Source organism: Bufo gargarizans, chromosome 4 (genome assembly GCF_014858855.1).
Source record: "Bufo gargarizans isolate SCDJY-AF-19 chromosome 4, ASM1485885v1, whole genome shotgun sequence".
Lineage (NCBI taxonomy): Eukaryota > Metazoa > Chordata > Amphibia > Anura > Bufonidae > Bufo > Bufo gargarizans.
Genome location: NC_058083.1, coordinates 365,152,888 through 365,177,029, shown reverse-complemented (window position 1 = coordinate 365,177,029; position 24,142 = coordinate 365,152,888).

Below are 24,142 nucleotides of genomic sequence, written 5' to 3'. Positions count from 1 at the left end.
CCTATGCATAGATCCGAATGGTGGAGGTATGCATATCCACGTACCTTGACTATATAACCCCTGAGCACCCTACAATAGTGAGGGGACACGACCACCGGCTCCCTACACCAGACACGGAGGGAGTCAGGGTCACCTGGGATCCAGCAAACAGAAAATAACAGATAACAGTTTAACACTTAACTTTGTAGAGGAGAGGAAAACCAGATGGGCATGCACACATACTCCAGGAAGAAATATAAGCCGCCCAGAAAAGCCTTCTGGCGAAGAATTTAAAGGGAAGCAATTAGTCCAACACATGACAGCTGAGAGAGACTAACGAGAGGAGGAGCTGAATACCACAACACAGAAACTCAAGAAGGAGGTTCTGAAAGGCCTCTGTCAGAGCTTCTCAGCTGTCTGGTTGTGACAGTACCCCTCCCTCTACGAGTGGACTCCGGACACTCAGAACCCACCTTCTCAGGATGGGACTTATGGAAAGCCCTGATGAGACGAGAGGCTTTAATGTCCGTCACTGGGACCCACATCCTCTCCTCAGGACCATACCCCTCCCAGTGAACAAGGTACTGTAGAGAACCGCGGACAAGACGAGAATCCACAATCCCAGAGACCTGAAATTCAAGATTCCCATCAACCATAATCGGAGGAGGAGGCAAAGGCGAGGGTACAATGGGTTGAACATAAGGTTTCAATAAGGACTTATGAAAAACATTATGGATCTTCCAAGTCTGAGGAAGATCAAGACGGTATGCAACAGGATTGATGACAGACAGGATTTTGTAAGGCCCAATAAACCTAGGACCCAACTTCCAGGAGGGAACCTTTAATTTGATATTCTTGGTAGACAACCACACCAGATCACCAACATTCAGGTCTGGGCCAAGCACACGTCTCTTATCAGCCACACGCTTATATCTCTCACTCATGCTCTTTAGATTATCTTGAATCTTTTGCCAAATAGATGACAAAGACGAGGAGAATCTGTCCTCATCAGGTAAACCAGAAGACCCCTCTCCCGAGAAAGTCCCAAACTGTGGATGAAACCCATATGCACCAAAAAATGGTGACTTATCAGAGGACTCCTGACGACGGTTATTTAAAGCAAACTCAGCAAGGGACAAAAAAGAACACCAATCCTCTTGATTCTCCGCCACAAAACAACGCAGATATGTCTCCAGATTCTGATTGATGCGCTCTGTCTGGCCATTCGACTGCGGGTGGAAAGCAGAAGAGAATGACAACCGAACCCCCAAGCGAGAACAGAAAGCCTTCCAGAATCTGGAAACAAACTGCGTGCCCCTATCAGAGACTATGTCTGAAGGAATACCGTGCAATTTGACAATGTGATCAACAAATGCCTGCGCCAGCGTCTTAGCATTGGGCAAACCAGGAAAAGGGATGAAATGCACCATTTTGCTAAAACGGTCCACCACCACCAGAATCACAGTCTTCCCCGAGGAACGAGGCAGGTCCGTTATGAAGTCCATGGACAGATGTGTCCAAGGACGGGAAGGAATGGGTAAGGGAAGGAGAGGACCTGATGGCTGTGAATGAGGGACTTTGGCACGAGCGCAAGTCTCGCAGGCTGCCACAAAACCCTCAACCGACTTCCGAAGCGCAGGCCACCAGAATCTCCGAGCGATGAGATCCAGTGTGGCTCTTACCCCCGGGTGCCCAGCAAGGACCGTATCGTGGTGTTCTTTAAAAATCTTGTGTCTTAAAGCGAGAGGCACAAACAACCTCCCAGGAGGACTAAGATCAGGAGCCTCTGACTGGGCAGCCTGCACCTCTGCCTCCAATTCAGGAAAAAGAGCAGAGACCACCACACCTTCAGCCAAAATGGGACCCGGGTCTTCAAAATTCCCGCCTCCCGGAAAACAACGTGACAGGGCATCTGCCTTCACATTCTTAACTCCAGGGCGGAACGTGACAACAAAATTAAACCTAGAAAAGAACAACGACCATCTGGCCTGTCTCGGGTTCAGACACTTGGCTGACTCCAAGTAGGCCAGATTTTTATGGTCAGTAAATACGGTAATAGGGTGTCTGGCTCCCTCTAGCCAATGGCGCCATTCCTCAAAAGCCAACTTGATGGCCAACAATTCCCTATCTCCCACATCGTAATTTCTCTCTGCGGAGGAGAGTTTTCTTGAGAAAAAGGCACACGGTCGCCAATTGGCAGGAGAGGAACCCTGAGACAAGACCGCCCCCACACCCACCTCAGAAGCATCAACCTCAACTATGAAGGGTAACGAAACATCAGGTTGCACCAAGATGGGAGCGGAAGCAAAACTCTCCTTGATATCAGAAAAAGCCTTACGCGCCTCTACTGACCAAGAAGAAAAATCTACCCCCTTTCTGGTCATATCAGTGAGTGGTTTAACAATAGAAGAATAATTCAAAATGAACTTCCTGTAATAATTGGCAAAGCCCAAAAAACGCATCAGCGCCTTTTGATTCTCAGGAAGCTCCCACTCAAGCACAGCGCGGACCTTCTCGGGGTCCATGCGAAAACCAGAAGCGGAGAGAAGAAACCCCAGAAATTGAATTTCTGGAACCGCAAACACACATTTTTCCAGTTTCGCATATAATTTATTCTCCCGCAGAATGAGCAAGACCTGACGTAAATGTTCCTTATGAGTTTTGAAATCGGGAGAAAAAAATCAAAATGTCATCCCAATACACCAATACAAATTTTCCCATCAAATGATAAAAAATGCTGTTCACGAAATGCTGAAAAACGGCTGGGGCATTCATCAAACCAAAAGGCATAACCAAGTTTTCAAAATGGCCCTCAGGGGTATTGAAGGCCGTCTTCCATTCGTCCCCTTCTCTGACCCTGACCACGTTGTATGCCCCTCTTAAATATAATTTGGAAAAGACTTTAGCCCCAACAACCTGGTTAAATAGGTCCGGGATCAGAGGAAGCGGATAAGGGTCACGAATTGTGATATTGTTCAGCTCCCTGAAATCCAGACAAGGTCTTAAAGAACCATCTTTTTTCTTAACAAAGAAAAAACCAGCGGCAACAGGTGACTTTGAGGGTCGTATGTGTCCCTTTCTCAGACTCTCAGAGATATAAGCACGCATAGCGATCCTCTCAGGTTGGGAAAGATTGTATAAACGAGATTTAGGCAGCTTGGCGTCTGGGATGAGATTAATAGGGCAATCGTACTCCCTGTGCGGGGGCAAATCCTGAACTCCACTCTCAGAGAAGACATCCGAAAATTCAGAGAGAAAAGATGGTATAGTCTTAGTAGCAATCTCAGAAACAGATGTCATGAGGCAATTCTCTCTGCAAAAGTCACTCCAACCATTTATTTGCTTCGCTTGCCAATCAATGGTGGGGTTATGCTTAGTGAGCCAGGGCAGCCCCAACACCAGAGGGGTGGGTAAACCGCTAAGGACGAAACATGACACATCCTCAACATGAGCATCACTCACAATTAAACGGATATTGTGAACTATGCCCTTTAATGATTTCTGAGAAAGTGGAGCGGAATCGATAGCAAAAACAGGAATATCCTTTCCCAAAGTGCGCACCTGGAAACCATGAGTTATCGCAAATTGATTATCAATGAGATTGACCGCTGCTCCACTAGCCACAAAAATCTCACAAAAAATGTTCTTGCTCTCTAGCGCCACCCTAGCCGGCAGGACAAAACGGGAACTACAAGCAAACGGAAAACCTTCAATTTCCGCCTCAACCCTGCCAATAGTAACAGACGGAACATTTTTCAAAGATTTTTTCCTCTTTGTTTCTTTATTATACCCAGAGAACTGCCTGAATCTCCTAAAGGGACAAATATTTGCCAAATGATTAATACCTCCACAACAAAAACAAACCGTCCCATGCGGGCTGAATCTTCTATTGTCAGAAGCAATCAACCCCAGCTGCATGGGCTCCTGCTCAGAAGGGGCTGACAGCGACTGAGACCCCTGCGCACAGAATGGGACCGCTGCACAGTCCTGGGACCGAGTATGACAGGAAGGAGAGATCTCTCCTCTCTCTCTAAGACGCCTGTCAATACGAACGGCCTGAGACATAGCAGAGTCCAAAGAAATAGGCCTTTCATGAAAGGCAAATGCATCTTTCAATCCCTCTGAAAGACCATGGCAAAATTGACGGAGTGCAGCATCATTCCAACCAGTATCAGCTGCCCATCTCCGAAATTCTGAGCAGTATATTTCTGCGGATTGTTTACCCTGGCATAAGACTCCGCCAGAGCAATACGATCCGGATCATCATATATCTGACCCAGGGCTAAAAAGAATTCATCCACTGAACGGAGAGGCCGTGCCCCCTCCGGCAGCGAAAAGGCCCAGGACTGAGCGTTACCTCTGAGCAGCGATATAATGATCCCCACCCTCCGTTTCTCATCTCCAGAGGAAAGGGGAAGAAGGCGAAAATGGAGTTTGCAAGCCTCTCTAAAACGCACAAAATTCTCACTACCCCCGGAGAACGTATCCGGGAGCGAGATCTTAGGCTCAGAACAAGCTCCATGAACGCAAGCTGAACCGGTCACTTGAAGCTGAGAAAAAGTCTTACGGAGGTCAGCTACCTCCAATGAAAGACCCTGGAAGCGTTCAGCCAAAAGTGAAACCGGATCCATGCTTAAGACGGTTTTGGCGGCTTATAATGTCACGGAATGTGTACAGGTAACAAGGCAAAACAACATGCATAAATGACTCGCTGGATCCAAAAGCTAAGGAACAAAAGGGAGACCCCTGTAGAAGACCTGGCACTTTCCCTGGCTGCTCAGCCTATGCATAGATCCGAATGGTGGAGGTATGCATATCCACGTACCTTGACTATATAACCCCTGAGCACCCTACAATAGTGAGGGGACACGACCACCGGCTCCCTACACCAGACACGGAGGGAGTCAGGGTCACCTGGGATCCAGCAAACAGAAAATAACAGATAACAGTTTAACACTTAACTTTGTAGAGGAGAGGAGAACCAGATGGGCATGCACACATACTCCAGGAAGAAATATAAGCCGCCCAGAAAAGCCTTCTGGGGAAGAATTTAAAGGGAAGCAATTAGTACAACACATGACAGCTGAGAGAGACTAACGAGAGGAGAAGCTGAATACCACAACACAGAAACTCAAGAAGGAGGTTCTGAAAGGCCTCTGTCAGAGCTTCTCAGCTGTCTGGTTGTTACACTATCTAGAGTCACCAAAGCGGCTGAGGAGAGCGGCGACGGGCGGGAATCGGGGAGGCCGAGACCACCCCCGCTGGCCGTCGGATTGGTTTTGGTCTGATAAATGCACGCATCCCTGGGGGTCAGCGCTCGTTGGCATGTATTAGCTCTAGAATTACCACAGTTATCCAAGTAACGGTTGGAGCGATCAAAGGAACCATAACTGATTTAATGAGCCATTCGCAGTTTCACTGTATCGGCCGTGCGGACTTACACGTGCATGGCTTAATCTTTGCTTCCTTTGCTGAGGTGTCAGATACAAGTGAAGTGGTTGATGATGACGATGTGTCCGTGGATGCCACGTGGGTGCCTGCTCGAAGAGAAGAAGAAGAGGGGGAAAGTTCAGAAGGGGAGACAGAGAGAAGGAGGAGACGAGTTGGAAGCAGGGGGAGGTCATTGCAAGGAGCTAGTGGCACAGTCAGACAGCATGTATCGGCACCCGGGGTCAGGCAGACAGCACGCCAATCAACGCATGGTGTTGCCACCACCAGAATGCTGTCATTGCAAAGCTCAGAAATGTGGCATTTTTTTGTGTGTCTGCCTCTGACAACAGCGATGCCATTTGCAACCTGTGCCAAAAGAAACTGAGTCATGGGAAATCCAACACCCACCTAGGTACAACTGCTTTGCAAAGGCACATGATCGCACATCAAAAACGCCTATGGGATCAACACATGATGACGAGTAGAAGCAGCACACAAGCTCAAAGCCAACATCCTCCTCCTGGTCCAGCATCTTCAGCCACGTCAACCACTGCTGTCCTCCTTGCTACATCTCAACCACCCGCCACTCCGCCTCTCACCTTCAGCAGTTCCATCTCATCTGCCCACAATCAGGTGTCTGTAAAGGAAATGGTTGATTGTAAGAAGCCAATGTCACAGAGTCACCCCCTTGCCCAGCGTCTGACAGCTGATGATTTACACCATCTCCCCCGGATTTTCAAGGGCCATCGAGAGCTCTCCGGACGCCGCCGGAACTGTGACGCTTCAAAGGCGCGGGCCCCTGTCTCGGGGCAAATCCATTCCAGGGCGCCCTGCCCTTCACAAAGAAAATAGAACTCTCCCTGGGGCTCCCGCCGGCTTCTCCGGGATCGGTCGCGTTGCCGCACTGGACGCCCTCCCGCCGCCTCCCCCGCCCTGCGACGAGGGGGGGAGGGGAGAAGAAGGGGAGCCCGTCTCTGCCGCTCCGGGTTCGGGGATCTGAACCCGACTCCCTTTCGATCGTCCGAGGGCGACGGAGGCCATCGCTCGTCCCTTCCGAATGGGCCCGATGCTCCAGCGCCATTCATTTTCAGAGCTAGTTGATTCGGCAGGTGAGTTGTTACACACTCCTTCGCGGATTCCGACTTCCATGTCCACCGTCCTGCTGTCTATATCAACCAACACCTTTTCTGGGGTCTGATGATCGTCGGCATCGGGCGCCTTAACCCGGCGTTCGGTTCATCCCGTAGCGCCAGTTCTGCTTACCAAAAGTGGCCCACTGGGCGCTCGCATTCCGGGCTTCTTACACATTTAAAGTTTGAGAATAGGTTGAGATCGTTTCGACCTCAAATCATTTGCTTTACCGGATAAAACTGCTTCGAGAGGGTTGGTACGAGTGAGCGCCAGCTATCCTGAGGGAAACTTCGGAGGGTACCAGCTACTAGATGGTTCGATTAGTCTTTTGCCCATATACCCAGGTCGGACGACCGATTTGCACGTCAGGACCGCTGCGGACCTCCACAAGAGTTTCCTCTGGCTTCGCCCTGCCCAGGCATAGTTCAACATCTTTCGGGTCCTATCGCGCGCGCTCATGCTCCACCTCCCCGACGGTGCGGGCAAGACGAGCCGGTGGTGCGCCCGCCCCGGGTTTTTGGGGCCCGGGGGCGGGATCCCACCTCAGCCGGAGCGCCCTGGTCCTCATTTTCATTGCGCCAGCAGGGTTTCGTAGCGAACCCTCCGACTCGCGCGCGCGTTAGACTCCTTGGTTCGTGTTTCAAGACGGGTCGGGTGGGTCACCGACATCGCCGCCGACCCCTGGCTGGCCCCTTCCTCCCGCCCGCCGCCCGAGAGGGGGGTCGGGAAGGCGTGGGCCCTCCCGCCACGGCGGCGCGGTCAGGGCGCAATGAGGACAGTCCGCCCCAAGTCGACAGCCGCGTCGGGAGCGGTGGGCCCCTCCTCCGTCCCTGAAACGGGACCCCGCCTTCCCGATCCTCCGGAGCGGTTCCGGAGGAGGGCGCGGAGGCGATCGTTTTCCTCGGCCCCGGGCGACGGCGACCGCTGTTGCCGAGAGGGGTCTGTAACGCCAGGCCGCCGCGTCCCGCCGGGGTTCGTCTGGCAGGCCGGCTGGGCCCGGCCACCTTGGGCCCCTGCGAGCGACGCCGGGGTAGGTCCGGTCTCCCGTACGCCACATTTCCCGCGCCAGCCGGACGGGTGGGGATTCGGCGCTGGGCCCTTCCCTCTTCACTCGCCTTTACTGAGGGAAACCTGGTTAGTTTATTTTCCTCCGATTAGTAATATGCTTAAATTCAGCGGGTCGCCACGTCTGATCTGGGGTCTGAGTTGGAAAAAAGGAGGCATCAAGGAGGGTGGGCGAGCGCGCCGCCGGCGGCCCGGCCCCCCGCGACAGGCAGCCTGGGGGGAGCACCGGACGCTACCGGGGCGTGGCTCGCGAGGTCTGGCCTTAGGGGGACAAAGGGGTGGGGCGCGCGGAGCAGAGGGGGAACCGCTTTCCCCGCTCTCCCTCCCCGACCCAAAACCCGGCCCTGCGACCGACCCCAGCCGCTCAAACCGACAGATTCTACCTTATCTGCCGGCGGGAGGAGTGAGGAACTCCTGCCACCCAGTTCACTCCCCAGGGCCTCTCTACCTTCTTCCGCGAGGTGTTGGAAAGGGGGCCCCCCTCGCGTGTCACACCACCCCTGTGACCGAGGTGTGGCGCACCAGCCTGCCCAGCCCCTGGAACTGCTGGTCGGATAAAAAATCCAAATCCGTTCTCATAGCGGTCCTCTCGCTCAAACCGACAGATTCTACCTTCTCTGCCGGCGGGAGGAGTGAGGAACTCTTGCCCAGGCCCCTGAACTGCTCGGTGGGATTCACCCACCCAGTTCTCTCCCCAGGGCCTCTCTACCTTCTTCCGGGAGGTGTTGGAAAGGGGGCCCCCTTCGCGTGTCACACCACCCCTGTGACCGAGGTGTGGCGCGCCAGCCTGCCCAGCCCCTGGAACTGCTGGTCGGATAAAAAATCCAAATCCGTTCTCATAGCGGTCCTCTCGCTCAAACCGACAGATTCTACCTTCTCTGCCGGCGGGAGGAATGAGGAGCTCCTGCCCAGGCCCCTGAACTGCTTGGTGGGATTCACCCACCCAGTTCTCTCCCCAGGGCCTCTCTACCTTCTTCCAGGAGGTGTTGGAAAGGGGGCCCCCTTCGCGTGTCACGCCACCCCTATGACCGAGGTGTGGCGCACCAGCCTGCCCAGCCCCTGGAACTGCTGGTCGGATAAAAAATCCAAATCCGTTCTCATAGCGGTCCTCTCGCTCAAACCCACAGATTCTACCTTCTCTGCCGGCGGGAGGAGTGAGGAACTCCTGCCCAGGCCCCTGAACTGCTCGGTGGGATTCACCCACCCAGTTCTCTCCCCAGGGCCTTTCTACCTTCTTCCGGGAGGTGTTGGAAAGGGGGCCCCCCTCGCGTGTCACGCCACCCCTGTGACCGAGGTGTGGCGCACCAGCCTGCCCAGCCCCTGGAACTGCTGGTCGGATAAAAAATCCAAATCCGTTCTCATAGCGGTCCTCTCGCTCAAAACATTGAGTTCTTTCTCATCGGTTATGTGCTTCAAAATCACAAGTCCAAGGTCCTGTTAAACATAGAATGAAGGTCAGGGGTATCCTGACCTACCCAACAGGTCGCTCACAACGTCATACCCGGGCTAGAAGGGAGAGAGGACACTCTCGCCATATGCCGACACAGACTCCAAAGTCCGGCCGAGCGAGGGTCCCTACCCGCCGGGTCACGGCAAGCCAAATCGATCAAGGGTGGAGGAGACACAACACACAGACATAAGATCAGAGTGTGGAGAAAGCACCTCTTCAAATTGACAGAGTCTACCTTCTATGCCAGCGGGAGGAGTGAGGGACTCCTGACCATGCCCCTGGAACTGATGGTGGGATGAGGCCACGCAGTTCGCCCCCTGAGGCCTATCTCCCTTCTTCCAAGAGGTGTGCGAGACTTGACTCCAAGGTCAGGATACACCACATATGCGAACCAGCAGAGGCCTGTCGCCATGCCCAGGTGCCTGGAACTGATGGTGGGATGAGGCCACCCAGTTCGCCCCCAGGGAATCTCTACCTTCTTCCGCGAGGTGTTGGAAAGGGGGCCCCCTCGCTTCTCACATCACCTCTATGACCGGGGTGAGGCGAATCATCATGCCCAGGCTCTGGAACTGATGGTCGGGGGCGACAGTCAGATTAGTTCTCAGAGCCGGTCCTCTCGCTCACACCGACAGATTCTACCTTCTCTGCCGGCGGGAGGAGTGAGGAACTCCTGCCCAGGCCCCTGAACTGCTTGGTGGGACACAAACACCCTGCCCACCCCCCAGGGTCTCTCTACCTTCTTCCGGGAGGTGTTTGAAAGGGGGGCCCCCTCGCGTGTCACGCCACCCCTGTGACCGAGGGGTGGCGCGCCGGCCTGCCCAGCCCCTGGTACTGCTGGTCGGATAAAAAATCCAGATTCGTTCTTATAGCGGTTCTCTTTCTCAAAACTGCACCACTCATGGAAGTTCCACCCGGGGACAAAGTCAGACTATCTTACACGATTACACTTCCATAAGCCTGGGCACATTTTACGCAAAGTCCCTCTCCTTCATGGAAGTACCACACAGCGGCTTCCCTTGGAGCCAGGAGGCCCAGACTTGCAGGACTTGTAGAGGGAGACTTGTGCTTTAAGAGGAGACATCCAGCTAGTCTGTGCCACCTTCCCTTCGGAAATGGCAGAGGGTCAAAGTCAGAAATTCTTACCTGCCTATAGTGCTCCTTTCCTGGGTAGAAATTTCCAAAATTCCCCCCCTTCGGTGGAAGTACGCCCTTCAGCGGGCCCACGCGGGGCTCTGAAGTTCTGGAACTGATGGTGGGACGCAAACACCCTGCCCACCCCCTAGGGTCTCTCTACCTTCTTCCGGGAGGTGTTGGAAAGGGGGCCCCCCTTGCGTGTCACGCCACCCCTGCCCAGCCCCTGGAACTGCTGGTCGGATAAAAAATCCAAATCCGTTCTCATAGCGGTCCTTTTGTTTTGCTCAATCCTACCATCTTAGGTCCGTAAGATCATTTATTTCTTCAAACCTTATATATTCCAAACTTACTCTAGGTGTTGTATATATGTCCCATACTATGATCCTTGGAAACAAATCTGTTTGATCATTCTTGTTCATGTGCTTCAAAACTTATTGAGCACATGAACTTGCAAGTTCGTCTAATCCGATCATGTGACAAACGGAAGCACATGACCGGAGGATTTACTTGAATATATGATCAGAGGAGTGATCACGTGCTGTGACCACACCCCCACAGGTCCTGCGTCATGCGCATTGCATTGAATGACCAGAATGGGTAATCATGTGACCGGATTCCCCAGGAAGGTCCTGTGACATGCGCATTGATCTCCTTGAGACGCTCGGACCCTTGTGCTCTGATTCCATCGCTCACCCCTGCAATCAAACTCACCATTCCACTGAGGTACACCTGCACAGTTTGGTTATTATAATGGTACACACCTGATGTCATTAAGATTGTCATTATTGTATTTTGTCAGCACGCTGTATGTTGGATTTGATATGGATATCATTTACACTGTTAAATTGAATGGAATTTCATAAAATGTTAATTTACAATAACAACACTGTTGCTGTCATAAGTTTTGAACTATATCACCTTGATTGATTGTAATTTATTCATTGATTGTTTTATTATGTCAATATGTTTAAATATGTACTAAGCACTGCCCACTATGTCATTGCTTGAGAAAAATCCCATTGAGAGGATTGAAACGTCGCATGTTTGGTGATTAAAATTTCTTTTACTTCTTCACGACTTGGATGTGCCGCGGAGTTCATTTTTTATATATATATATAATCCAAGCCATATAAATGTCAAAACAAATTATATAAAGGTTGATTTGTATCGTCTCAATCAAGATTGAATAGCAGGACAAAGCTGAACAATTAAAAGGACAAGTTCGGCCTAGTTCACACGATCATTTTTTTTCCGTTGTTCTGTTCTGTCCTTCCGCACCTGCAAAAATATATAGCATGCACTCTCTTTTTATGGAACGGAGGGATCGTTTACCCATTTAAGTGAATGGGGCCATGACACCCTATGGGCAGCCAACCGGTAGATGCCTGGCTATTCTGGGACGCAATTTGCGCTCCACAACACGGGCGTGGTCTTCACACTTTATTGTAGCTTTTTTTTTTTTTTTTTTTTTACTGTACATCATTTTGTGTTATTCATACTGTAAAAATTTCTGGTACATAAGACATAGTACAGTAAAGAATGTTGAGAAGAATGATGAAGGTAAAATAATTTATTAGATATAAACATTTGCTTTCAACAAATAACTATTTGGCAATTTATGAAATTTACTTTGTAAACATCAATACAACAATATTTTAAACAGAAAATGGTAAATCATAATAAAAAAAACAATTTTAACAGTATAGTTTTTATTATTCAAATGCCATAAACTCTGCTGGACTATCGCTATTTAGCTTGAAACAAATGTACTCTACATCTGGGTCAGGAAACGAATTGCGAACGCTATTCACAACACAGGATGGAATTGGTCGACGGTTGCCTTTGCCCAAATAGCCATGAATCCATGCAGTGAACTCACGATAAGCTGCTTTTCTTTTCAATCTGGAAATGTGTTTATAAAAAATCAATATTAATAAAAATAAAATAGCAACTTACTAAGAAAATTCAACCTCATTAAAATAGTTCATAGAGGGGGGCGGAGCCAGCGCCGGTCTGAGATGGCCGCTTCTTTCTGAGCTCCGTGAGAAAGCCTGATCTCAGCACTAGAATTCAGAAGCTACAGACCCTAAAATGGTTAAAATCGGTAATCCTAAAGCTGGGGAACACTTGAACACCACTAAGAATCTTGTTCCGGGAGGAGAAATGGACAAGTTTATTAGGAAAGCTGCCTCCTCATTCGCTGCATGCGACTCCAAGATGGCGCCGGCTCCTCCACAGAAAGCCGCCCCGCAAGACAAATCGGAGGACGATAGCGATGCAGAAGAGACCCAAGGTAGGGGATCGCTACCGATCACCAGGAACTACCTGAAGAACACTTTAAGCAAAGCCCTAGAACCCCTACTAAGTGAGTTCGCTACCCTGCGACAAGACATGAGGCAGGTGGGCGATCGTGTAGAGGCCCTTGAGACCTATCAAACACAGATATTAGATCACCAGAGGGCCGTTTCATCCTCATTTCAAAAGTGCAGCTCCTACCTGAATGATCTGCATACGGCCTTTGAAGATCAGGAGAACAGGGGACGCCGGAACAATCTGCGCCTCAGAGGGATACCAGAGACTGTCTCACCAGGTGACATCCCGGCTGCAGTTATCTCCCTTTGCTCCTCGTTGTTAGGCCCTGAGTTCCCTCTGGAAATCATTATTGAAAGAGCTCATAGAGCCCTGCGACCAAAGCCCAAGCCAGAGGATCCCCCCAGGGATATAATCTGCAAGTTCCTGAATTTCCAAGTAAAATCAGCTGTCCAAGAAGCCGCAAGGAACAGATCTGACATCATTTTTGAAGGGGCCCAAGTGACTGTCTATCAGGACCTAGCCCCCTCCACCTTAAGGAAGCGCAAATCACTCAAGCCTCTAACGGAGTGGCTACAGTCCAACAGAATCCTATATAAATGGAACTTTCCCTTTGGCCTCTCGTTCTCTCAAGGAAGTCGCCGCTTCAACATCACCTCGTATGCGGATTTAGAAGCTGTGTATGACCACCTGCAAATCCCTCCTATGCAGATCGACAACTGGGACTTATTCCAGGACCTCGCCTCTCTACCAGAAGTCCCTACCGTTGCTGCCTTCACCATGCAGCACACCCCCAAGGCTCATAAAGTGGGCAAGAGGAACATACACCTGACACCCAAGAGACTTTCTCAAGAATAAAACCTTACCCCTCAGGGTCAGGACTCTCTTGTGTTAGCCTATCATCCGGGGTTACAGACTGTCTTACAGAATCTTCCTGTCTCCTTCATCTGTCCTAAGTGACATAGTATTTCTGGAGATAAGTCCTGAAGTATAGGAATAGCCCCTCTTCTTGCTCATCCTAAACTATTTCTAACCCCTTTTTTCCCTCTGTTCCTCATCTTTACCTCATCCACTGCCCTCCGGTCTTTGTCATTATTTACACTACGTGTTCCCTCTTATCTCTCTGCTTCCCCCTCTTGGGTCTCACATGTTTCCCCTCTATTCTGTTTTTCTGGCTCTCAACTGAGGATGCATATATCCTTCAAACTGTTTTAATATATAGGTATACCCGATATGTTCTAACTAGCCCTCATGGGTTAATACATACAGTGCTGAATGGCTCATTCTCTGGTCCATTGACCAATTTTCCCCTCATGTCTCATAGTATTGTGTCAATCTGCTCACAATGCTATTCTTTGGTTATATGTTTTACTCCCAGTTTTTTCCCTTTCCCTTTGTTTTTGTTCAGGTACCAGACACGACCGCCTTTAACCTTTGACACAGGTTTGCAGGACTTAAGGACCTCTGCTCTCCCCCCAGACGAGACCAACTCATCTCAAACCGTAAGTGCCCTCCCCTGGAGGACCAGCACATCCCACCCATCTGCTCATTCTAACCTTTGGCCATGGCTGATATTAATGTAGCGTCCTATAACGTAAAGGGCTTCAACTCACCCTCCAAAAGAAGTCAAATATTCACTATATTACGCAAAGGGGGTTCTGACGTGCTGCTCCTCCAGGAGACACATTTTAGGTTTAACCACTATCCTAACTTAGAATTTTCTCACTACCCCCTCTGGTTTCATTGTGGTGGTAATTCTGCTTCGTCTGGGGGGGTGAGTATCGGTTTTAAAAGAAGGGTTCCCTTCAAATATATCACGCACCTACAAGACTTAGATGGCGGATATATTATGGTTAAGGGACATATTGGTCCTCAAATATACACCATCATAAATCTCTACGTGCCTAATACTAAACAGGTTCAATGGCTATCGTCCACTGCTCAGATAATTTCTTCCTTTAAGGAGGGCATAGTCATTATGGGAGGGGACCTCAATATAGCCTTGAATCCTCAAATTGACTCATCCTCACATAAAACAACTCACTCAAACCGTTCCCTAAAACATGCCAAAAACATTCTGTGGGATTTGCATTTGGTGGATGTTTGGCGAACACTTTACCCTAATACCCCAGACTACACCTTTTACTCCCATGTCCACAATACGTACCATCGCATAGACTACCTTTTTGTGTCTAAAGAACATCTTCAGATATGCACCGAAGCAATAATAGGGTCCATTCATGTTTCAGATCATGCCCCAATCTACCTTAAGGTATCCTCCCCTACACAGAAACCCAAATGCTTTAATTGGAGGTTAAACGAATCCATCCTAGGAAACACGGAATCCATAAAGAAAATAGCTCTATCTCTAGATGAATACTTCAAAATGAATGCACTCCCGGATCTTTCGCCTCAAACCATATGGGACGCTCATAAACCCTTTATTAGGGGTGAATTCATAAGTATTGGTTCGCACCTGAAAAAGCTTAGAGAGAACAACATAAATGAGCTCCTACTAAAGATAAATTAACTAGAGTCAAGCCACAAACGCTCCCTATCTGAACCCCAACTACAAGACCTATCCAATACTAGAGCTGAATTAAAAGCTCTATTGCAAGCCAAATCAGCCAAATATTACCTCAACTCACAATTTAAATATTATGCCCATGGTGATAAGGCCACAAAATTCATCACGAATAAAATTAAAAATAGAAGAGCGGATAACCACATACATCAATTATCCTCCCCTAAAGGAGACCCGGTCTATGCGTCGTGCAAAATTGCTAAGCAATTTAGGGATTTCTATGAAAATCTATATAATCTCCCTTCCCCCCTTACACCAGCTGTGCATTCCCCCTTGATATCGGCGTTTCTAGACTCTGCTTCTTGCCCGTCACTGTCGCTGGAACAGAAACAATCAGTAGAGGCCCTATTTACCATGGACGAACTCTCTCTAGCCCTTTCCCAAATGCCCTTAGGGAAGATCCCAGGCCCAGATGGGCTACCTGCATCCTATTATAAAACTTTTAGAGAACAATTGCTCCCACATCTTCTCTCTGTCTGTAACCAAACTCTTCTAGGCTCCCCTCTATCCAGGGATATGAGAATTGCCCATATAGCAGTGATTCCCTGATGTAGGATATAGCCAAAAAACAACCACACTATTGAGGGTTAAATGCACTTGGTGACAGCTTGCCCCTGATGTAGTATATGGCCAAAAAATAACCACACTATTGATGGTTAAATGCACTTGGCGTGATAGCTTCACCCTGATGTAGGATATAGCCAAAAAACAACCACACTATTGAGGGTTAAATGCACTTGGTGACAGCTTGACCATGATGGGGATCAAGTGGAATGCACCCCTTTGCTACCGGACTGACCCTCCTGGCCAAACCTTTAACCCCTGCAGTCACCCCAGAGACCTGGCAGAAAGACCCAGGGAATGTCCGTTCTTTACAAGAAACCCCAGACGGCCGAATGAGGTTCAGAGAACAGCCGCAGCTTGAGCCACTCATCCCTGACCTGGCCGCACAACCAACACTTTTGTTCTCACTTTTAATCCTAGGGTGCAGCCATATGTGTTACCATGGAAGCAGCCCCAGGCACCCTCTGTTTGCCTTCCAGAACCCCTTCAGCTGGAAGTATTAACCGCCTCTGCACCGGCTAGGGATCCCGGCTTGCAGCATGTCACAGCTGCATTCTCCAGGCTGTCTGCTCAGCCAACTCCAAAAGACACCACTAGAGGACAGTGGTGTACTACTACAGCTGTGAATTTGAGCTACTAGAGGCAAGTGCGTCCCCCTGATGCGCTTCAGTAGCTCGAGCAGCGAGGAAGACATGGACGTCCTTCTCTAAAGAGTCATCCTCTTCTAAAATAAGGACATTTGGGAGCCACATCGTGGACTGTTCCTGACGGGTGAGGACCCGTTGGCATTGTTTTAATGTTTTCTTTTCCAGGTTGCCCTATTTTGTCCTCACCCTGATGGTCATGTATTGTAAGGACTCCCTCCATCATCATTTAACCCCTTGCATCCAAGTTTTCTCATCGTTTTACCCACTTTCTCAAGTTACTTGATAACCTCATGGGTTATAAAACTATGCTGCTATTTTATGTGCTTTTACCTGACATTTTATACTTCCCATTGGATTACAATTAACTTTTCCTACTCCTGTGGATTACAATTGACTTTTAAAGTTTCCAGAGGATTCTACGTCAAGCACTTCAAGTCAAAGGACTCAAGTTATTTTTGAGCCTACCCTTGCATTAATAAAATTGCACTATTTTGTATATAAAAAATGGTTTATTGCAACATTAAAAAAAGCTTGCACCCAATGAAAAGACTCAAACGTATACCTGAGTTCTTTGTGATTCCTATTTAATGCAATTGCACTAATGTCAGTACCAGTTTACCTGTTGTGTAACGTTCAAGTATAATATGCCCATATGTGTATACTCTTTTAGGTGCCGCAATGTGAATTTATGCACTATTTGTGATGATTGCACTTAACCAAAAATGTAGCAACTTACTCCAGTATGCCTTACTTTACAGCTCATGTTCTCTCACCCCTTTATATGGACTGCCTATACGGACACTTAATACTAATGGCCTACATCTGGAGTCATATATCCCAGGTATCCATGTAGGACCAAGTGGGAAGTAGTGTTGAGCACGAATATTCGAATAACAAATTTTTATCTCGAATATCGCAACTTCGAGATTTCACAAATATTTCAAATATAGTTCTATATATTAGCAAAATCAAATATTCATTTTGTGTTTTTTTTTCATCTGAAAATATGATTCCTCCCTGCTTCTTGCTTGTGGGTCAATGAGTCATTGGCCCACAAGCAACTGAATTGAAGCTGGAAGGAATCTCGTTTTCAGATGGACCAAATATGATGAATATTCGAAATAACAAATATAATCGCTATATTGCTGTATATTAGTTTTTTAGAATATTCGTCCTATTCTAATCTAAACCTATAATCTCGGTTATAATATTCGAGTTCACGAATATTACAACAGAAATATCGTAAAGGTTAATAAGTGTGCCCGACCGCATGACATCCCTAAAGTCACCTGAGGTGACTCACCTCATGTAGATCGCGACGATAAATTGTTTTCCAAGTATTTCCAGTCTCCACTGGACTCTCCACTCCAGACACTCAGTACAATGTGCTCGACAAAGATCATCAGACACCGCTTTATAAAAGCCGAGGATGAAATCATCATAGCCGTAAGTAATATTATATTACAGTACTTTCGCATGCAATTATTATAAGTTGATCGAGTCTAGCGAAATATTCGATAATTCAAATATTTTCAATATGATTTTTTTTATGGTTAAAATAGATAATACAGATTTGTGCACTAAGTATTCTTGTTACTTCACAGCACTATGTTTGTAGCCTGTATGTATGGACAACAGATGCGTTTATATCACATGCACATACATGGGCGTCTGCAGACATTTTTCCAGGGGGGGGGGGGGGGGCATAATTTTATTGACATCCATGCTCTGCTTGTTTCTGAGAATGTAATGAAGGGAAGGGGCATATTCATTATAACAAAATATAATAACGCATGAGCTGTGCAGTGGCGGATCCAGAGCCTAGTCTCGGGAGGGGCACTTCCAGATTATTTTCTGTCCGCCGCCACAAAACAATGGTGCTTATAGAACAGACTACACAGTGTAGCGGTATACTGTATATTGTGGGGCACAGTGTAGGCTATATGTGTATAACAAACATATTTTTCACATGAAAACTTTTACAATTACTTGGCTTGGCCCTTGGGGATCTTGGACACCACTTCAACACTTGGCTGGGGGCTTGGCGGAGCTGATGTGTTTTATCGTAATAAGAAAGATTTCATAATAAGGATTTGGAGAAGGGGCAGAGGGATAGCAGAGCAGGGAGAGGATGGTGCTGCTACTAGGGGGTCTTACCATGGGGGAGTAATAAAGCCCCCCCTAGTAGAAATAATTCTCCTTATAATGTGACAGTGCAAAAAATACCCCCATAGTGCCCCCATAATGTGCCAGTATAAAATACCCCTATATAGTGCCCCCAGTAAATGCCTCTATAGTACTCCTCTACCCCCTTCCTGCTAGTGCCCCCCATAATGTACCAGTATAAAATGCCCCAGTAGATGCCCTCAGTGTCCCCTATAATTTGCAAGTATAAAATACCCCTTCTCAGTGGCCCCCGTAGATGACCCCATAGTACTCCTCTTCCCCTTCCCCAAAGTACCCACCATAATGTGTCCCAGTATAAAATGCTACTGTATAGAGCCCCCCATATAAAATACCCCTTCTTTGTGGCCTCAGTAGATGCCCTTATAGTGCCCCCAATAATGTGCCAGTAATAACAGCCCCCCATCATGTGCCAGTAATGACAGCCCTTATTATGTGCCAGTAGCCAGAGACCCCCATTATGTGCCAGTAGCCAACAGTATTGTACACACAAAAAAAATAAACACTTATACTTACCTCCTTGGCAGCGATACGATGCAGGCCTCTTCCAACCTGTGTCCCGTGCTGTACGGCTCAGGCGGTGCAATAGGCGGCGCAATTACATAATTGCTACCGCCTGCGCCGGCCTCTGATAGGCTGCAGTCACTAGGCTGGCAGCCTATCAGAGGAAGGGAAAGGGACACGCCTCAGCAGAGTCATCTGTATCGCTGCCCTGAGGACGGCGATACAGATGACTATGGAGATGAATGCTTCCACAATGGAAGAATTCATCTCCCTGTGCCCCGCCTGCCGCCCCCCCACTTCTGCTGGCCCCAGGGGGGGCACTTTCCCCCCCTTGCCCCTCCTGCGGACACCCATGCGCACACCCATTTTCCTGTCACTCAATATATACCACACACTATATACCATACACACACACAATATATATATATATATATATATAGAGATTATATTTTATGTCCATGAGCTTTCTTTGTCTCACTGTATTTGCTGTTTCATTTAGCGTTACCCAGGGTGCACCACAGTGATGCAAACCAGCAGTACACCCAATACCGTACCGTCACTTCACTAGACAAGTACATCGCAGCTTAGCCGGCCAATATCCGATTGCTCCCACACACCCCACACACGTAGAATCGCAATTCAATCCGATCTTATAGCGGTAACATTCAATCTCATATTTCCCCTTTAAAGACGTAACCACTTTTTGCAGGTTTGTTGAGGACATATGTTTTAAAATTTTGAATGAAAAAAATTAAACATAATCAGCGAGAATATAATGCCGGCATGCGCCAAATGCAGAGGCTGATGGCCAAGCTGAAGGAACAGCACCTGAAACAAAAGAGGGACATGTTCATGGTTTATAACCAAGTTAAAAAGTTGCCATAGAGGCATGTTTGTTATTTTGTTAATAAATATTTTTTTTGGTTATGTTCTAATGTCTGACTGCATTCTTTCATATTGTTCTGTGTTAGCATAATTTCTGTCTGTCCTGATCATATTGAGTTTAGTGTAGACCGTACCCACTGTTACCTTAACCTGCTGCTGTCTGTCCTGATCCGTATGACTTTGCACTAGGACTCAAGGGGCCTTCCTGCAACCTGATAAATTTAAATCTATATATAAAAAGGATGTATGTGTATGTATGTATGTGTGTATGTTCCACAAAAACTCAAAAACGCAACCATCAAATTCAATGAAATTTGGTATACACATCCCTTGCTACCTGGAAAGATATCTTGCGGGGGTCTCAGCTCTCTAGGACGTACCGTTCCCGAGATATTACAAAAATATCACCTGCATTAGCCAATACAAGCCTCCTCCAGTCTTTCACTTAAATCCTAACTGCCAACTGACGGGCGCTGTTGAGTTCACAGTTAAAGGGCCGATCACCGTGAAATTCACTGTTAAAGGGGCGGCCATTGCTAAAGTCACTGTTATTTAATATAAATTTGCAATAAATAAATACCCGAGCAACGTGGGGTCCACAGCTAGTTTATGTATCAAACATACGAAAGCAAACGATTAAACGTAATAAAATATTTATTTACAAATAGAAAGTATGTAAAATATGAAAAAAAAGCCTCTAAGGAAAACTTTGGAGTTCTTTCTGGATCTCCAGCAACTCCTTATTCTGGATCTTCCTCTGCTCCTCCAGCTTCCTGAATCCAGCATCCAGCTAACGCTGATGCTTCTGTAAGCGAGCTTGAAGTAGCCGGATTTTATTTTGTTGGGCTTTTATAGCCAGCATTTCATTGGCTTCAGATTTCTGATGCTCAAGGAGCCTTCTTTTAAGTTTTCGAACAACTGTTAGGATAAAAAAAAATAATTACAATGACTTTCAATTATGATGAAGGCAGTTAGTGGTTTGTGTGGAGTTTTTGTTACAGAACTTAAATTTTTTTATTACAGTTTTGAAAATTATATAGTTGGTTAATTAGTATTTCAATATAGTATAATGTTATTTAGTGTGTTAATTAATGCAAGTTCATTAGAGTATAATAGTATTTAATTGGTTTCTTTGAGATGAAAGAAGAATCTACACTTTCGTGTTGCTAAGCATTTCTGTTGCCCATGGTCAATATGAATAACACATGAAAGTTCTCATCTTAAAATATAACTTCTAATACAAAAGAGCTATAAGATTTTTTGAATGCAAATTGAAGACAAAACTTTGTTAAAAGAGATTTTGGACACACTACAAGATCTAAATAGTCTTCTATAAACATAGTCCTGGCACCAGGTCTCTGAGATGCCATAAATTTAAAGACAATAATACGTACTCAGACCCTTATCTGTAAGATAATAACGGACTTATGATGGTCTTTGATATGTTTGTATCTTATATTTCAAATGCCCATTCATTCCACCATGTCTCCCTTATTGTATATACGACAGATGAAGTGACTGTTGAGTTCTTAGAAGCTTGCTATGTGACATATTAATTATTATTTTATGGCCATTAAAATGTATCAAGCCACCACAACTCTTATTTTGTATTTATTAATGAGAGTACAAAATTACTTTGTTATAGTTATGTAATGTTTAATGTGAATTAGTTGGATACTTTATGGTTTTAATGTAGATTACAGATTTATTGTACTTAAAAAAAAATAAGATTTCTCAACTTTTTGCTATTTTAAATAATTTTAGGCCCATTTTCTTATAAACATCGTATGGATATTTAATTATATAGCTGGGTGCACATATTTACGCTCCTGATGGGGGGTGTAGACCTCCTTCTCCCCCTCTTCCAGAGGTGGGGGAGAGGAATCCCCTGGCTGTGATGGTCCTGGATCGGGTCCAGGCTGCTGCTCCTCTGCTCTCCTAGAATTTCTGTCTCTCACAGAAGGAACGGGAACCCCTGTAATTACAGAATGTTAAGAATTTAGACAATCAACTCATAAATCATAACAAAGGTAAATAAATAAATAAAAATCCTATATGGAGGGATCTGCATGGGATTCTGATTATCCACACGGTGGATTTGCCTCATTATGGGTTTATATTACATGACAAAACAAGTGTTACAGATGGGTAAAACTGGCCTAAGTTAAAAAGTAGTATGACGTAACAGGGGTTATTTGATGCTATTATGTTGGTTATAATATATTTTTGGTCTGTCATCGGTAAACTGTCTGCCCAGCTGCATTTTAAATATCTGCTGTCCGTCTTTACTCACAGTTGATTTTGTTGTCACGGTCACTTTATTATTAGAAGTAGGGGTAAAGTCGCTTGCAGATAGGTGGCGAGATGACTAGATTTCTATATGCTATTTAGTCACTGTTTAGTGCTGTTCTATTCAGCGGTTATAGGGAGTCTGTCATGTAAAATCCTCATTTTACTCCACTAACATCCTGATATCCCTTACCCCAATTACAATATTTCCTTTGATATAGCATTTAATTAGTGGTTTATGAGGATAATTTACTGGGTCTGGTGTGTGTGTGTATATATACAGGGAGTGCAGAATTATTAGGCAAATGAGTATTTTGACCACATCATCCTCTTTATGCATGTTGTCTTACTCCAAGCTGTATAGGCTCGAAAGCCTACTACCAATTAAGCATATTAGGTGATGTGCATCTCTGTAATGAGAAGGGGTGTGGTCTAATGACATCAACACCCTATATCAGGTGTGCATAATTATTGGGCAACTTCCTTTCCTTTGGCAAAATGGGTCAAAAGAAGGACTTGACAGGCTCAGAAAAGTCAAAAATAGTAAGATATCTTGCAGAGGGATGCAGCACTCTTAAAATTGCAAAACTTCTGAAGCGTGATCATCGAACAATCAAGCGTTTCATTCAAAATAGTCAACAGGGTCGCAAGAAGCGTGTGGAAAAACCAAGGCGCAAAATAACTGCCCATGAACTGAGAAAAGTCAAGCGTGCAGCTGCCAAGATGCCACTTGCCACCAGTTTGGCCATATTTCAGAGCTGCAACATCACTGGAGTGCCCAAAAGCACAAGGTGTGCAATACTCAGAGACATGGCCAAGGTAAAAAAGGCTGAAAGACGACCACCACTGAACAAGACACACAAGCTGAAACGTCAAGACTGGGCCAAGAAATATCTCAAGACTGATTTTTCTAAGGTTTTATGGACTGATGAAATGAGAGTGAGTCTTGATGGGCCAGATGGATGGGCCCGTGGCTGGATTGGTAAAGGGCAGAGAGCAACAGTCCGACTCAGACGCCAGCAAGGTAGAGGTGGAGTACTGGTTTGGGCTGGTATCATCAAAGATGAGCTTGTGGGGCCTTTTCGGGTTGAGGATGGAGTCAAGCTCAACTCCCAGTCCTACTGCCAGTTTCTGGAAGACACCTTCTTCAAGCAGTGGTACAGGAAGAAGTCTGCATCCTTCAAGAAAAACATGATTTTCATGCAGGACATTGCTCCATCACACGCATCCAAGTACTCCACAGTGTGGCTGGCAAGAAAGGGTATAAAAGAAGAAAATCTAATGACATGGCCTCCTTGTTCACCTGATATGAACCCCATTGAGAACCTGTGGTCCATCATCAAATGTGAGATTTACAAGGAGGGAAAACAGTACACCTCTCTGAACAGTGTCTGGGAGGCTGTGGTTGCTGCTGCACGCAATGTTGATGGTGAACAGATCAAAACACTGACAGAATCCATGGATGGCAGGCTTTTGAGTGTCCTTGCAAAGAAAGGTGGCTATATTGGTCACTGATTTGTTTTTGTTTTGTTTTTGAATGTCAGAAATGTATATTTGTGAATGTTGAGATGTTATATTGGTTTCACTGGTAAAAAATAAATAATTGAAATGGGTATATATTTGTTTTTGTTAAGTTGCCTAATAATTATGCACAGTAATAGTCACCTGCACACACAGATATCCCCCTAAAATAGCTAAAACTAAAAACAAACTAAAAACAACTTCCAAAAATATTCAGCTTTGATATTAATGAGTTTTTTGGGTTCATTGAGAACATGGTTGTTGTTCAATAATAAAATTAATCCTCAAAAATACAACTTGCCTAATAATTCTGCACTCCCTGTATATATATATATATATATATATATTGTAGAAAGGAACAAGGGACTATAATAGATGGAAGATATGCGTCACCGTGGATCCTGGCCTGGTTGAAGTAGGAGCCAGTAGTGCACGGCCATGGTCAATATGAATAACACATTAAAG